The 13109-nt window shown below is 45.0% G+C and overlaps 1 long non-coding RNA gene across 1 annotated transcript in view; it reads right to left on the reverse strand.

Annotated features, from left to right (window-relative positions):
• The window catches only part of LOC112551135, a 2661-nt gene extending 1814 nt beyond the window's left edge, over positions 1-847 (reverse strand). Inside the window, exon 1 of the long non-coding RNA XR_003095307.1 lies at positions 524-847. This is a non-coding gene — a long non-coding RNA (uncharacterized LOC112551135). The remainder of the gene's footprint in view (positions 1-523) is intronic.
• Positions 848-13109: the final 12262 nt, after the last annotated feature.

Here is a 13109-nt window from a genome sequence, read left to right on the forward strand (position 1 = left end):
GGCCTTCCCTGCTGCATGGGTGGGGGGCGTCCTGTGCTGCATGGGAGGCTCCCCACTCTGGGGGGTTTCCCTTGGAGGGCATCCTACTGCTGTGCTGTCGCGGGGGCGCCCCCTGCCTGGCTCAGGCCCGAGGCAGAGGCAGGAGTTAGGTGCAGGGGTCGTTTGTGGGGTGCTGCTCTGTGGGCCCCCCCCCCCAGCTGTCTCTCCCGGTGTCAGCGACCAGGGCAAAGGTTGGGGCCGAGTTCTGCCCTGCCGGCCGGCTGGGAGTGCCGGAGCTGCTGCCTGCCCGCGGACTCATGTCCAGCGCTGGTCCGGGGGGGCTCCCTGCTGGTCCAGCTTCAGCTGGCCGAGGAGAGCCGGGGTGTTTCCCCTAGCTGTTCGGCGGCTGGGTGGCGCGCGGGGCCCCCAGCGGAAGTGGCGGGCGGGCGCTCACGTGGAGGTTGGCCTTGTTCAGAGAAGGTAATGTCAATGCAGCCATTATGATTCAGCTGAGTCTTACTGTCTCGGTCCCACCCGTGCTTACGTTGTGGCTGAGCTGCTCGACCCCTTTCTGTGCGATCTGTGGAGCGACAGCGGGTCTGGGATTGATGCCCTGATCCCCATGCGGGCAGCAAAAGGGCTCAGCGGCGGGGCAGGCCTATGTCTGGGAGTGGCCTTTGGCAGTTAGTGCCCAGCCAGGTGGGGCTCGGGCATGTGTAGCGTTGGCTGGAGCTGAAAGGGAGACGGCATCATCGTTCACTACACAAATGCATGCCTGCAGCGTGTCATGCGGCAGAGGTTAGCCTCAGGAGGCTGCCCTCTACTACTGGCTGTAGAGAGCTGCGGTTATGGATGTCGTCTGGACTTGGGAAGGCTACAGATAGCTTCCCCTAGGAAAGCTTTTGGCCATGTGTGAATTGGCTTTGAAACCCTTTGGGAGGAATCTTAAAATGCCTCAATAGAAGTGGTATTTAAAGGTGATGGCATTGCTTGGGATATGAATAGTTGAACTGGGAAGAGAAACCTGCTAATTTGCTTTCATATCTGCAGTTTAATTGTTGATCTGAATAAAGCTTGACGTATTGACATTTCCAGAGTGCTGTAGGAGCATTATTTCTTTATTTTAACTATCAGGACTACAGCATTTCTAACTGCTTCAAACGTTATCGGTTTAAATTTGTGCAACTTCAGTTGCTGTCTTGCATGGGGCCCCTTGCATTATGGGTGCCAGCGAATACAAATAGTAAGTAGTTTGACATGCAACCCACTGTCTGTTTTATGCAAAATGTTTCTTTACGTATATAGTAATAGACTGGGCAGGGCCAGGAGCACATCTCTAGGGAAGCTGTCAAGACATTACTCTGAGCAGAATCGTTCAACTGTTAACGTAGGCGGAGTTTTGCATGCTTGTTTCTGAAAGGGCCTGGCCCAAATTAGAGACCCAAAGTTTATGAAGCATAATAAACCTTTCAGGGATGGGTGAATGTGAAGCCTAGGTCAGGAATAGAGCCCTTGAAATGGGGATTGTGCTGAAATCACTTGTCATTGCCCATAGTCACAGCCTCAGCAGTAAGGTTAAGAATTGGGAGGACCACAGGGTTGATCTGCATCTCACACTTAGCTGTGGGTACCCCAGGGCAGAGATGAGACAGTATTGGCAGGGAATTGAGATCTTTACTACTTTCCTGGGTAAATGGGTCTCCAGTCTTCAAAGAAATGTCTTGGAAAGGCTAAGTCATTGACTAACCTTATACACCGAGGCTGTTGCTTCATTCTGTATAAAATAAACTATGACTTTAGGGTGTAAAACCACTGCTTCCCTCAGAGCGTATGACATCAGGAATAGGTATCTATGGTGGGCATTCAGATTAACACATCCTTTCCTGAGTTGCATGCCGATGACTGCAGTGGACTGGAGAGCAGCGCTTTGGCTTCTTGCACAAACAGACCTCTTCAGTACCAATACCCAGATTCTCCTTAAACGCTTTGCTGGGCCAAGGCAAAGAACCCAGAGACTGCTCCCTAGCTGTGTGAGTTTTTCAGAAACTAAATATCCTAGTGTTGCAGTTCTGGCCAATAACAGAGCGGACTGGCATTGCTAGATTCTGGCACTGTCTCATTTGGCAACGGTCACTACTTCAAGTTTCTCAGTAATCAGTGTAGGGTGTCAGCATATCCACTAGTTTTCAATCATTCTGTGAGACAGGGAAGCATTTTCACTGTTTCTAACAGCATATTCCATTTCTGCACGTGTTGAAGAAGGGCGTAATATACTTAATTGCATAATGTAAGCATCAGTGATCTGCATATCGGCTAAGTGCATAAATCACATAAGTGCATAGTTGCTCTTCAGCCCGACTGTCCACTTTGTAAGGTAATCACTCGCTTTACAGGCATAATTAGTGAAACTGCCTAGCAACTGGCAGTTTCAAGGTTTATAAAGCACACTTGAACTGACTAGTTGCTGTCACTTCTAAAGACCTTGAGAGTGGTGAGTTCAAGACCCATCTCTGCCATGTAGGCTCTTGATCAACCTTCTTGGCCTGTTAATTCAAGGCTGCTATTAGAGGCATTAGGTGCTCTTAAGAGACAAGGGAAGGAGCTATAACAAGGTGCCAAAGCTTAGTTCAGGCTATTCCTGTAGCTAATGAGCATTGTTTGCATTTAGTTAGGGGAGCTGCATCCCCTTGGTAAGTGTATAGCCTTCCTCAATCCAGAGGCTTTGCACTTTTAAACAGAGTACGCTAAAGATTGAAGACTGACATGCAGAGAAATGAAATGACTATAAGGCCATGCAATGAATCAGCGCAAAAGCTGGGATTAGCACTGAGCAGGCCATGTATTAGTTGAGACCATATTGCTAAAGATGTGCTGCAGGCAAGTATTGTATCATCCTTCAGAACTCAAGGTTGGCTTCTCTCTCCTCCGCACGTTAGAGATTTTCAGACTCAGCTGCATATCTAGCCTTGTGCTATTAGGATAACCACTTAAAAAGAGCGAGTGTAACAGTTCTCCAAATCTTTGCCAGCTCTTGGGCTGCTGCTATGTGACAATTCACCTAACAGAATTTGGATAATTTTATCTGGAAATTAAATCATTCTGCAGACTTTTTTTTTTACTTGTTTCGGTAATGTAGTTAGAGGTTTGGGTCTTCCAGATACATTTTGGTGCAAGAGATGATCAAGGTGTAGGGTCACTAATCAAGCCCGATAACAGACAAAGGAAGTGAAAGTTATGTGAAGCCACATTTAAGTAGAATACATGCCTACTATGCATAGCTCATCTATTTCTCTCTGCAGGTCATAGTTTGTGGCAGGGGCAGCTTAGTATGGTATTGTTTTAGAAGGTGTCTCGAGCCATAAGCCTTATTCAGGCAGACTTCCATGAGAAATTTCTTTCTAAGCAAGCCGAACAGACACTGATTTGGCATGTTCAGTGTCCTGGGGCTTTTGACCTGTTCGAGGTTCCTTCAGGTACTTGCAGAATGAAAATGGAGTTAGATAGTTTGCTACTTTAGCTTGTCTGGTGAGGACTTTTATGATGTCATGTACTTCATTAAAAAGCCATAGCTCTTAGATACCTAGATCCACCTCTTTCCTAATGGACCGTGTTATTGCTGTTGGACAGTTGAATAGCCAGCGTTGTAAAGCTACTTTCTCATTTGAGGTGGACTCCAGGTGCTGTACAGCAATTTCAGAACAAAACACCCAGACAGTCGGACTAGCTTCACAGTGCATACACAGGGAATAGGAATCCCACAGAGACGCATCTGAAATGCAGGGGAATATTCAAAAGGAAAGAGGGGGAAGGTTTTTATAATGGCTGTCATAATCTTCAACATTCTCTTTTATAAGATATGAACTTAATTGGTTTATCTTGTTAGAGGGTAGCCATTTTATGACTAATAAAGATTCAGTTGAGGGGAAGGAGCTCTTCAGAAGGTGGTTAAAGATGGGGACAAAACGGCGAAGACATGTTTGAGGGGAAGGGAGGTGTTGTGACATCTGGGGAGCCCCCAGGCATAGTGCAGATGCAAGCTGGCCTAAGATGCAGCAGTGGGCGTTGCAGGTGATGTCACTGTAGAAATACTTCACTTGATGAGAGTAAGGGTAGACTGGGATGTAGGTGGTCGATCTGAGTGGATTGGGATGTAGGCTGTGAATCGGAATGGATTGCCGTAGGGCAGAGGATTACTGAACTGGGAGCTGAGGTCAAGCCAGATATCAAGCTGAGGGTTGAGACAAGGTCATAGTCAGGGCATGGCATTGGTCAAGTCAGGAGGTTCAAGACTTTCATCTGGGGTCAGGAAGTGGATCAATCTTGCTGTGCCTGGGCTCATCACAGTAAGTATCCAGGTTTCCAGGGTAGTGAGGACTTAACCATGAAATGTTTGAGAAAGCGAGTGTTCCTGAATTGACAGCAAGGGCTTTCTGGCCTGAAAGATATTTCATAGCTCGAGTGGTCTTAAATGTGGTGTGCTTTGAGAAGAGACCTATTGCTGTCTGGCCCTGGACTTTCTGCTGCAGAGCTGTTGCTTGCACTGTCACATCACGCGAGCCTGCATCCAAAAATGCAACAGAAATCAAATATAGCACAGGCTGTGGATATGCCTGGAGAAGCAGGTGCTCCAGCCAGAGTGTGTGCATGGTAGTAAATATCTCCTGTCCAGTCCTGTATGTTAGCAACGGCCCCTTCTGTTCATGTGTCTGGTAATCTTTATAGTGTAAACCTTGTGGGAGCCACTCTCCTGTGCCAGGACCCTGCAGCCAAAAACTCTGACTCTTCTGTCTGTCATTCTATCCTCTCTTTCATCCGCTCTTCAGCTGAGATATCGGTGCTGTTACCCCAGTCTGAAATATGGTAGTAATCTTGGTTACTGGATAAAATCATTAGAAATTATTGATAAGGCATCATAGAAATTAAAAAAAAAAAAAAAGATTGGGTTGCAATTGTGCTTCCCTGGAGAACTGGGGATAAAGTTCCAGAATGGCACTGGGCCTTGGAAAGAAAATCCTTGTGCTAATAGCAAGAATTGCTGTTAGCATGTGAATTCTCTGTGTATAATGTGATTTATTTTTCCTCCCCTGCTATCTGGGTATCAGTCTGTGAAAGACTAATTCCATTCCTTATATTAAGGTCTCTGCTTGCCACTCAGAGACCCAATTCTGTAGCAATCAGAACAAATGAGCTCAAATCAGCCAGGTATTGCACTGAAACGAAAATGCTTAACATTTTTCATTTAATAAAAAAAGAGAGGTGGCTTGGAAGAAATTCACCACTTCAAGCTGTCATAAAATGTTCAGTGTTTAGCTGTGTTATGTTTAGTGAAAGCAGGAAGGCTGCTAGCTTAGGAATTGAGCCTGCAGGAAGTAGGGCAGGGTGCTGGCTTAAAATAGTAATGAAGGCTGGGCCGTTTGTGATGAACAGAGCTATTTAGGTAAATCCCGGAGTCCCGGAGGGGGTTCTGATCTAAAGATATTAGCTTGTAGACCAGTAATTGTCTGGGTTTATCTCTGACTTTTCTTTCCTAGTTTTCAGGCCTTTCCTTTGTGGTCCTTTTACACTTCATTGAAGACTGCCTTGTGGTGCTGGGTCGACTTACCAGTTGTACAGTGTGTTAATATCTTGCTTGGTAATGGAATTAGACATCGTTAAGCAGTTTGAGCAAGGGAACAGACAATGTGACGGCTATCAGCATTATCCTATAATACAAAACTCTGCTTAAAACCCCTCTTTGACTGTAGCCTGGTGGTCTACTGTTGGCATGCAGGACTGCTGAGTGAGTCAGGCTTGCGTCCTGGGCTCGAACAACCCTAAAACACTTTGAGGAAGAGGGTGATTTCACTGCTTGGTATTGGTGAGGTGTGCAGGATGTCCAGTCTCTAACTAGAAGGCTGGTGGATGGACAGGATAGAAAATAGGAATGGGGTAACCAGGATGCAGAACAAAACTCTTTGTGGATAAAAAAAAATACCCAGAGTAACAGGAGAAGGAAATTGTGCTCTTCGGGTTTTTTTAATGGCTCAGCTCGCAGGGATTGGGAGTGCTGCACTACCTAGATTACACTTCTGACTTCAGGCCTCCAGTCTCAGAAGGGGAAGTCTCACTGGCTTCTCTAGCTGCAGTATCTCCAGCTAGGAAGTTATAATAGGTTCTTGCTGTGTTCCCATTAGTAGCAGAGGTAGATGTGAGTGTAACGTGACCTCCTCCAGCTGGGAGCCTGGGTGTGTTGCTTATATGAGGCTCTTTGGTTTTATTTATCTGAGCTCTAGAAACCTAAAGCAGTCTCTTCATTGCTGATTTTTTTCCCCTTGCCTTTGTCAGTACCTTAGTTTGCAAGGACATTGATGATGGTTTTGAGACGTAATTTTAAGCCGCCTACGCTCCAAACCAAACAGGGGGAGGTGAGCTAGGATATGCAAGAGAATTATTGCTCTATCATGTAAGACAGGTGATTAGCGAGGAGTTTTCTACAGTCCTGAATATGATGCCAGCTGCACTCCCAAAGCAGCTTGTGTGAGTATTTGCTCCCCTTACTACTTCGAGGGGCCATTCAGTGTTTTTAGGCAGGTGAGGAGTGGTATAATCCAGGATAAAATGCCATTAAAAAGAAGTAGCCATGATGGCTTGGGAATTATGCAAGAGGCAAGGATTTTGGGGGGGGTGCTTTCTCATATTGGGCCAACTGCATGTTGGGAATAAGATTAGACAGGATTTCAAAAGGAAGACATTTTTCATCATTTGCATTGGAAAATTTGTCTTATTTTATTCCAGTCTCGCAATTTGTTCCATCAAAAGTTATCACCCCCCAAAAATCCTTGCCTTTCTTAAAAAGATAATCCATCTCTTAAAGCTGCCTTCCCCAAATTTGTAACCTGAAGGTTGCCTGGGACTGGTCCCTTAGTGAAGATACCAACAGTGGTGGTGCCTGGTGGCTTTTGTGCCCACAATAGTGGGACTGCACGCTCTACTCCTACTTGCATGTGAAAGGGGCATTTTACAACTGACTGTGAGCTTTTTTTTGGCCAGGGACTGAGTGGAGAATGGTTTGGGCTGTGCCTATGCTGTTACTGGCTCAAGTAATTCCTTTGAAAGTAGTGATTAAATTTAAGTGACTCCAGAAGAGGGATTGTTCATACTTAGGTAGTGGTCTGCAGGTGATCTGCTCTTGTGGATCCTTACCCTCTCAACTGCCTGCGATTAGGCCATAAGAATTTTGTCATTTTGTGTCATTTTTATACCCGCTGGCTGAGGACTGCACCGTTCTTGGCCTGCTGACTGTTCTGCAATGGGAAACGCAAGTACTTGCCATTTTTATTACCGGTACTGCGATCATCTCTTGCTCAATATAAAGAAACGATCATTTTATCACAGACCCGCCGGTTGAGTCCTGCATCACAGTCGGCAGAGGAATCTGCTAGGAGCGTTGCTGGATGTGCCTTTGTTTAGGTTTCCCATATGGAACAGGTCAGTTTATGCCTACAGAGCTGGCTGGAGTTTGGTCTGAAAAGTACACTATGTGCAAACTCATGCTCACTTAAAGTAGGTTTATAAAAAGTGCCAGCACCCCTCCCCTCCCCCTCACTCCCCCTGCATGCTGCTGGTGGGGTCAAATTTACATTTACCAGCAGGTGGGGAATTTGTCTTTGACACAAGGACCCTACTGTTCTTATATTAATAATCTATTAGTGGATGAACTGTCAGCTTGCTAACCTTGTGAAAACAGGTGGTGAGTTTCCCTGGCCTGCTGACATCTAGGAATCCCATCTTGTCTCCTTTTGGTTAGCTCACTTTTTAAGTAGCTGCAGCTGTTTGCTAAGACTGGGGTGGGGGAGGGTATACAGCAATGACCCACTCACAAGTCAGCTGGGGAAAGCGTCCGATCTGATGGAACCGATGAAAGGAAGATGACAAATCTGACACTGGCTGGCTCGCTGTTGAGTGATTGTTTCGTAGTAATACATGTATTTTTAACTGCTAAAAGGTCTGCAGAGCTTCAGTGTCTCAAAGATTTTTTTTTTTAAAGCCAGTCTTCAGGGCTTCTCTGCTTTCCTTTATGGGAGCTAGCAATTTGAGACTGGCACAGGCTCCTTCTGTAGTTGAGCATCAGCCCTGACCAGAACAGAGTAAGTCCAGGTCACTGCCTTGGCAGCTTGAAAGTTAAAACAAACCAATATTGGCAGATCAGTAGCTCAGAACTGGGTTATGAACTGTTGCATAGCAGTGTATATACTTTTAAAAGAAAGTTAGACCCTCCTGGGCACTAGCATGTTGGTGCTTTTATCATCCTTGGGAAGATTCACAAGTTGATTGTGTCCCAGTTGGACTCTTTCTTGCAAAACCTAAAGTATGATAGTGGTGCTGGGCTTCCTGGAAGACCTATGTCATCATGAGCTTGGGTCTTAGCTGCAGCTGAAGTTGAGCTTGGTTTGCGGGGAAATCCCACTGGCAGGAAAAGAATCCATGCATGAAGAGTTAATTTACATAGTGAAAGTCTTGGTAGGTGTTTCTCTTGCTAAGAGCTGGAGGGTTGATGCCCCTGTTCTAATTAATACTGCTGTTTTAAATCACATGCAGCTCCTTGTGAGAACACGTTGCTCTCTGCACAGGGTTTACGGAGAGAGGGGCATCGTGCTGCACTCAGCGTGCGTGTTGATCTTCTCAGAAGAAATACTTTGCCAGGCATGAGAAATGGCAGCCTACTTACTGCCTCAGTCCTAGTCTACTACAGAGTAACAGCCTGCAGGTAACACAACCTCACCTACGTTACTTCTGAACTGATGTGGAGGACTCGGCTCTAGTTGGCTTCTGTTGTTTACTGGCTTCTTCAGTTTACCCATAGGTGCTTTATGGTTGGGGGAGGAATGGCTACAGGAGACATCTTTGAATGGATCTATAAAAAAGACTAGGATTCTGCTCTCTTGGCACTTGTTGTATCAGAGTTTGCTTGTTGGCACCTGATGTTTAGCACTAGAGACTCATGGCCTATAGCATGGACTGAGGTTGAAGTTCTGTTACATCAGCAAAACCAAAAGGGTGGGTGGCACTCCCTTGGCTTGTGGGAAAGGAGGGCTGATAACAAGTGTCACCACGGACTTTGGGTCCTTATCTCTGACAGGAGCATTTCAGTTGAATGGTCCTTCTCAGCAATTTCAATCTGTTAGCATAATGATTATGACTGTTTGCCTGCTCGACATGGTAGGATTTTATAAATGCATTCCAGATTGGTTAGAATTCATTTTGAGATGATGGCTCATAATGTGGTTATAGTTTGAAAAAAAATCACCTGAATCTATGTGAAAGACTGTAAGATTTCTGACCTGGTTTTATAGGAAGGATTGTTTCCATTCAGACAGTGTGGCTCTCAGGCCAGTTTCAAATTAGATCAGAGAAATATGAAATCAGGCCTTTAAGTCCTGGTGGGCTGTTTGAAGTAGCTGCTATTCAGTAAAATAAAACCTAGCGCTGCTTTAAAAAAGGTAGAGGAAGGCAAGATTCTCCAAGTCTCTCATGTCCGGCATCTCTCCATTAACAGGGGCATAGAGCATAGCAATTTTAGTTAGTGGTTGCAAGTGAACTCAAGGGTTGTCTTGGGGACCTTGGCTGTCCCTGCCATTAGGGAACCTCTGTGGTGACCCTGGGCCAGATTTCAAAGGTGAAACCTGCAGCTTTCATCGATTGTAGCTAGATTCCTGGATGCCCGGTGTTTCTGAAATCTAGGCACTGTAATTCCTAATGGAAAAGGAAAATAGTAGCCTGCAAGAGAAGTATGAGAACATGAAGAAGTGGAGGGATTTGGAGGGTGAATGAAAGAATTTCATTGGTATAGTACTAAGCACTTACCTAGCACTTGTGACCTCCCTGTGGATTGGTGTTGGTTTCAGTAAGTGACTTTCCCAATGTGTGAATTTAGTCTGAATTAATAGGGTTGCATGTTAAGGGAGTGTGTTATTTTCAAGGTTGGGGAGCAGCCTGGAAAATCTGATTCTTTGCCCTGTTGTGATTTTGGTTGCATGTTGCTCATGTACTAAAGTGGTGGTAGTCTGTTCTGACATATTGGGATCGGTGCTTCTGTGCCAGCAGTGCTTCAGACTGACTAATGACACAGATGATTTGTTTGGGTCTGTCTAAGCTTTGAAAAATTGGGATCAAGCACAGATCTGTTCCTGCAGACACCAATATGAACTCACCCTGAGGCACTTCAGGGGGAGGTAACTTTGGACAGACCAAGACGGAGGCTCAAGCACCAAAGAAATCTCAGGGTTGTGACCACAAATTTGTCCAGCCGATCATTTCAAGAAGTAAAGATTATTCCATGGAAAATTGGACTGGAGCTATAAACATATTGGGGAACTCACAGCAGGTTTGAATTTGACCAGCTTACTTAAATGCTAAGGGTCAGACAGGGTTCAACCCATTTTTGCTTTCAGCCTGGCAGAACTAGGAAGCTTAGCATGCTTTCGTGTTATTTAGCTGGTAGGCCTGCAGTGGTTATCCACATTGCCAGTCTAGCTTTCCAAGTATTATACCAAGCTGTTGCCTGACATAGAAATTAAAAAGCCCTGCTTGTGAAGAGCAGTCAGCACTCATGGTAGAGGTGATATCTTGTATTAGACCAACTAGATTTTTGCAAAAAAATGTCTTGAATTGCAAGCTTTCGGGCACAGTCACCCTTCGTCGGGTGTCGGAGATAAAATTGTAAACGTTCTCCTGGGCAGAAATGAAAATTCATATTCCATCTCTCGACTCCTCTGTGAACTCCTATGGAATGTGAACTTTCATTAGGCTTTCCCCAATTTGGGCTTTCCTCTGAAATGCTTTGGTGTGTTTGTTGTTGTTGTTTTTTAATTTCCGCTTCTAGACCTTGCCTAACATTTTTGTCAGATCTTCCAGGTTAAGTCGTGCTGGGTCACTCTTTGGATAGTTAACCTTCAAGGGGACTTCAGTGCCAGCACCTATTGTATTGGTCTCTTAAATGATGTTCTCCTTTCTGAATCCATATAGACCACATGCCCCAGCATATTGCTGGGGACAGAACCGAACACTGGTGGAGCTGCTGTTAGAGGAGATGTAAAAACAGAGGGTACTGACAGCTTGTTATATTTAAAAATTCCACAGCAATTTTTTTCCTCAGAGTTAGGAATTTCAACCCAAGAGTTCTCCCAAGTTCCATCTGGAGCAATTTCATTCTGCTCACCTATCATTCCCCCTGCCATTTAAATTGGATACAAGGATTCACTTTCTGCATTCATTTCCCATCTTGCAGATGTGTTCTTGGCATGCAGTGCTCAAAGGCCTTGGCAGAAAAGGTGCTACAGAAAAGTAAATTAATAAGTTGTGCATGTCTGTGGCACTGGAAGCTCACAGGGAAATGCAGGCTGTAGGACAACGATGGTATGGTGCCTCAGAAGAAAAAGAAATAGCGCAGCAGATTGACTCGAATGTTGCCATGGCTGTGATAAAGATGTCATCCAATGCTGTGATCCAAGTATTTGTTCCCTATTAATTACCATTACAGCTTTGCACGTTGCAGAAACGTAAGCCTTCTGTGAACATAGGATAGCACTATTGTTACCTTTCATAGCTGAACCAGGTGGGTTTGTTGAGATAATTGCCCATTAGTCATTTGACTCAGTTAACGTGAGTCCTACAGATAGGTCTGCCTAGTCAAAGAATGCAACTTCCACGTGAACAAGGAACAGGAAGATCTCAGGAAACGTATCGCTGAAATATTTTAGAATAGAAAATACTGCTAATCTTGCATTCACGCCATCCAGTGCATAAGGTAGTAGTGGCCTTTGGCCCTTTAAAGGCTGCACACACTGAATTCCATAGTTTTTTTCTTATGTTCCTACCATGGGTGACTTGGTGTGATCTTCCAGCTAGTCAGATCTGTTCTCTAGCAGAAGGACAGCCATTTTCATGAATTTTCAAATGGTTTGATTGCAATCAGCAAGCAGTTCAGCAGTCTAGTAGTACAGGTGAAAGGGGTGCAGTGTATGGAAGGTGACATTTTTGGAAGCTGTTGGTATACCTAGAGAGTGACATGAAGGAGAGAGACACTTGCAAGCTAAACTCTGTGAGAGCTTAGAAATGAGTTGAAGCCAAGATAGTTTTGACTCGTACAGTCCAGACAAGAGCTAGGTACTGGCTGCTTGAGAATGCTTGAGATGCCTTTTTTCCCCAAAGGAGTCTTTGCCATCTGTTCAGCTAACTAGCTGTAATTTCTCCAGTCATTTGACTAGGAGAATGCAGGAAAGGAAGCCCGTTGCAGTGAATGTTCTTCAGGGCATGCTCCCAAATTAGAGCCAGGACTTGCAACAGGATTTCTCAAATTTATTGAGCAGTTCCTTGTCATAATGATTCCAGGTGACTTCTCTTGACAGGAGCTCTTGCTCTCCCAAACAGAAAAGGCAGCTGAGAAGCAGCAGTACTTTATCTACTGTGCAGTTTTGCCTATAATGCGCATGTTGTCATTGTGGTTTTAAGTATGCAACACTTAACACATCCTTTAACCTTATATAGTTCCTGCAGTTCTTTATTGCAGCTGTCTATTTAAATGGGTTGACCCATCTTCCCAGAAGCCTCTAAGAGAGGAACCAGTATTGAAGTGCTTGTGATCTTTTGCATCTTGTTCACGTGAAATCCGGTAAGTATGTTTAGTAGGGAAGGAAGTTAATTTACGGTTCAGTGGGCATCGGCCAATCTAGGAAACCTTGATCACCAATAAGACAGGTGGCTACAAAAAGATAGGAGCCATGAAGGCCCCGTTTGAAATGGTTTGCCAGGGCCCAGAGAGCAATAGAAGTTTTCTGAGCTTTTCAGCCCTATACCTTTCCTATAGGAACTCCATCTTCAGACCCTCATTTGGGAATAGATGTTCAGACTAGACTTTGAGGCTAACACACCACTGTGCTCTATGACCTCGCAGGGAAAGTGGGAGAGAAAGTTTGGTAAGGTATCTTACACCTTGTACTTTCTTCAGCTCCCTTTCTTCTGTTAATGCACTCAGTCATTATATTATGCAAAGAAAGTTCATCTGAGCAGTTTCCCAGTCATTCAAATGAAATTAGTTGGCAGCGGATGGATTCGCAGGACAGTTGGTTGGTTTAAGTGGCCAAATCTTAAGA

The sequence above is a fragment of the Alligator sinensis genome, unplaced genomic scaffold (genome assembly GCF_000455745.1).
Source record: "Alligator sinensis unplaced genomic scaffold, ASM45574v1 scaffold722_1, whole genome shotgun sequence".
NCBI classification, from domain to species: Eukaryota; Metazoa; Chordata; order Crocodylia; family Alligatoridae; genus Alligator; species Alligator sinensis.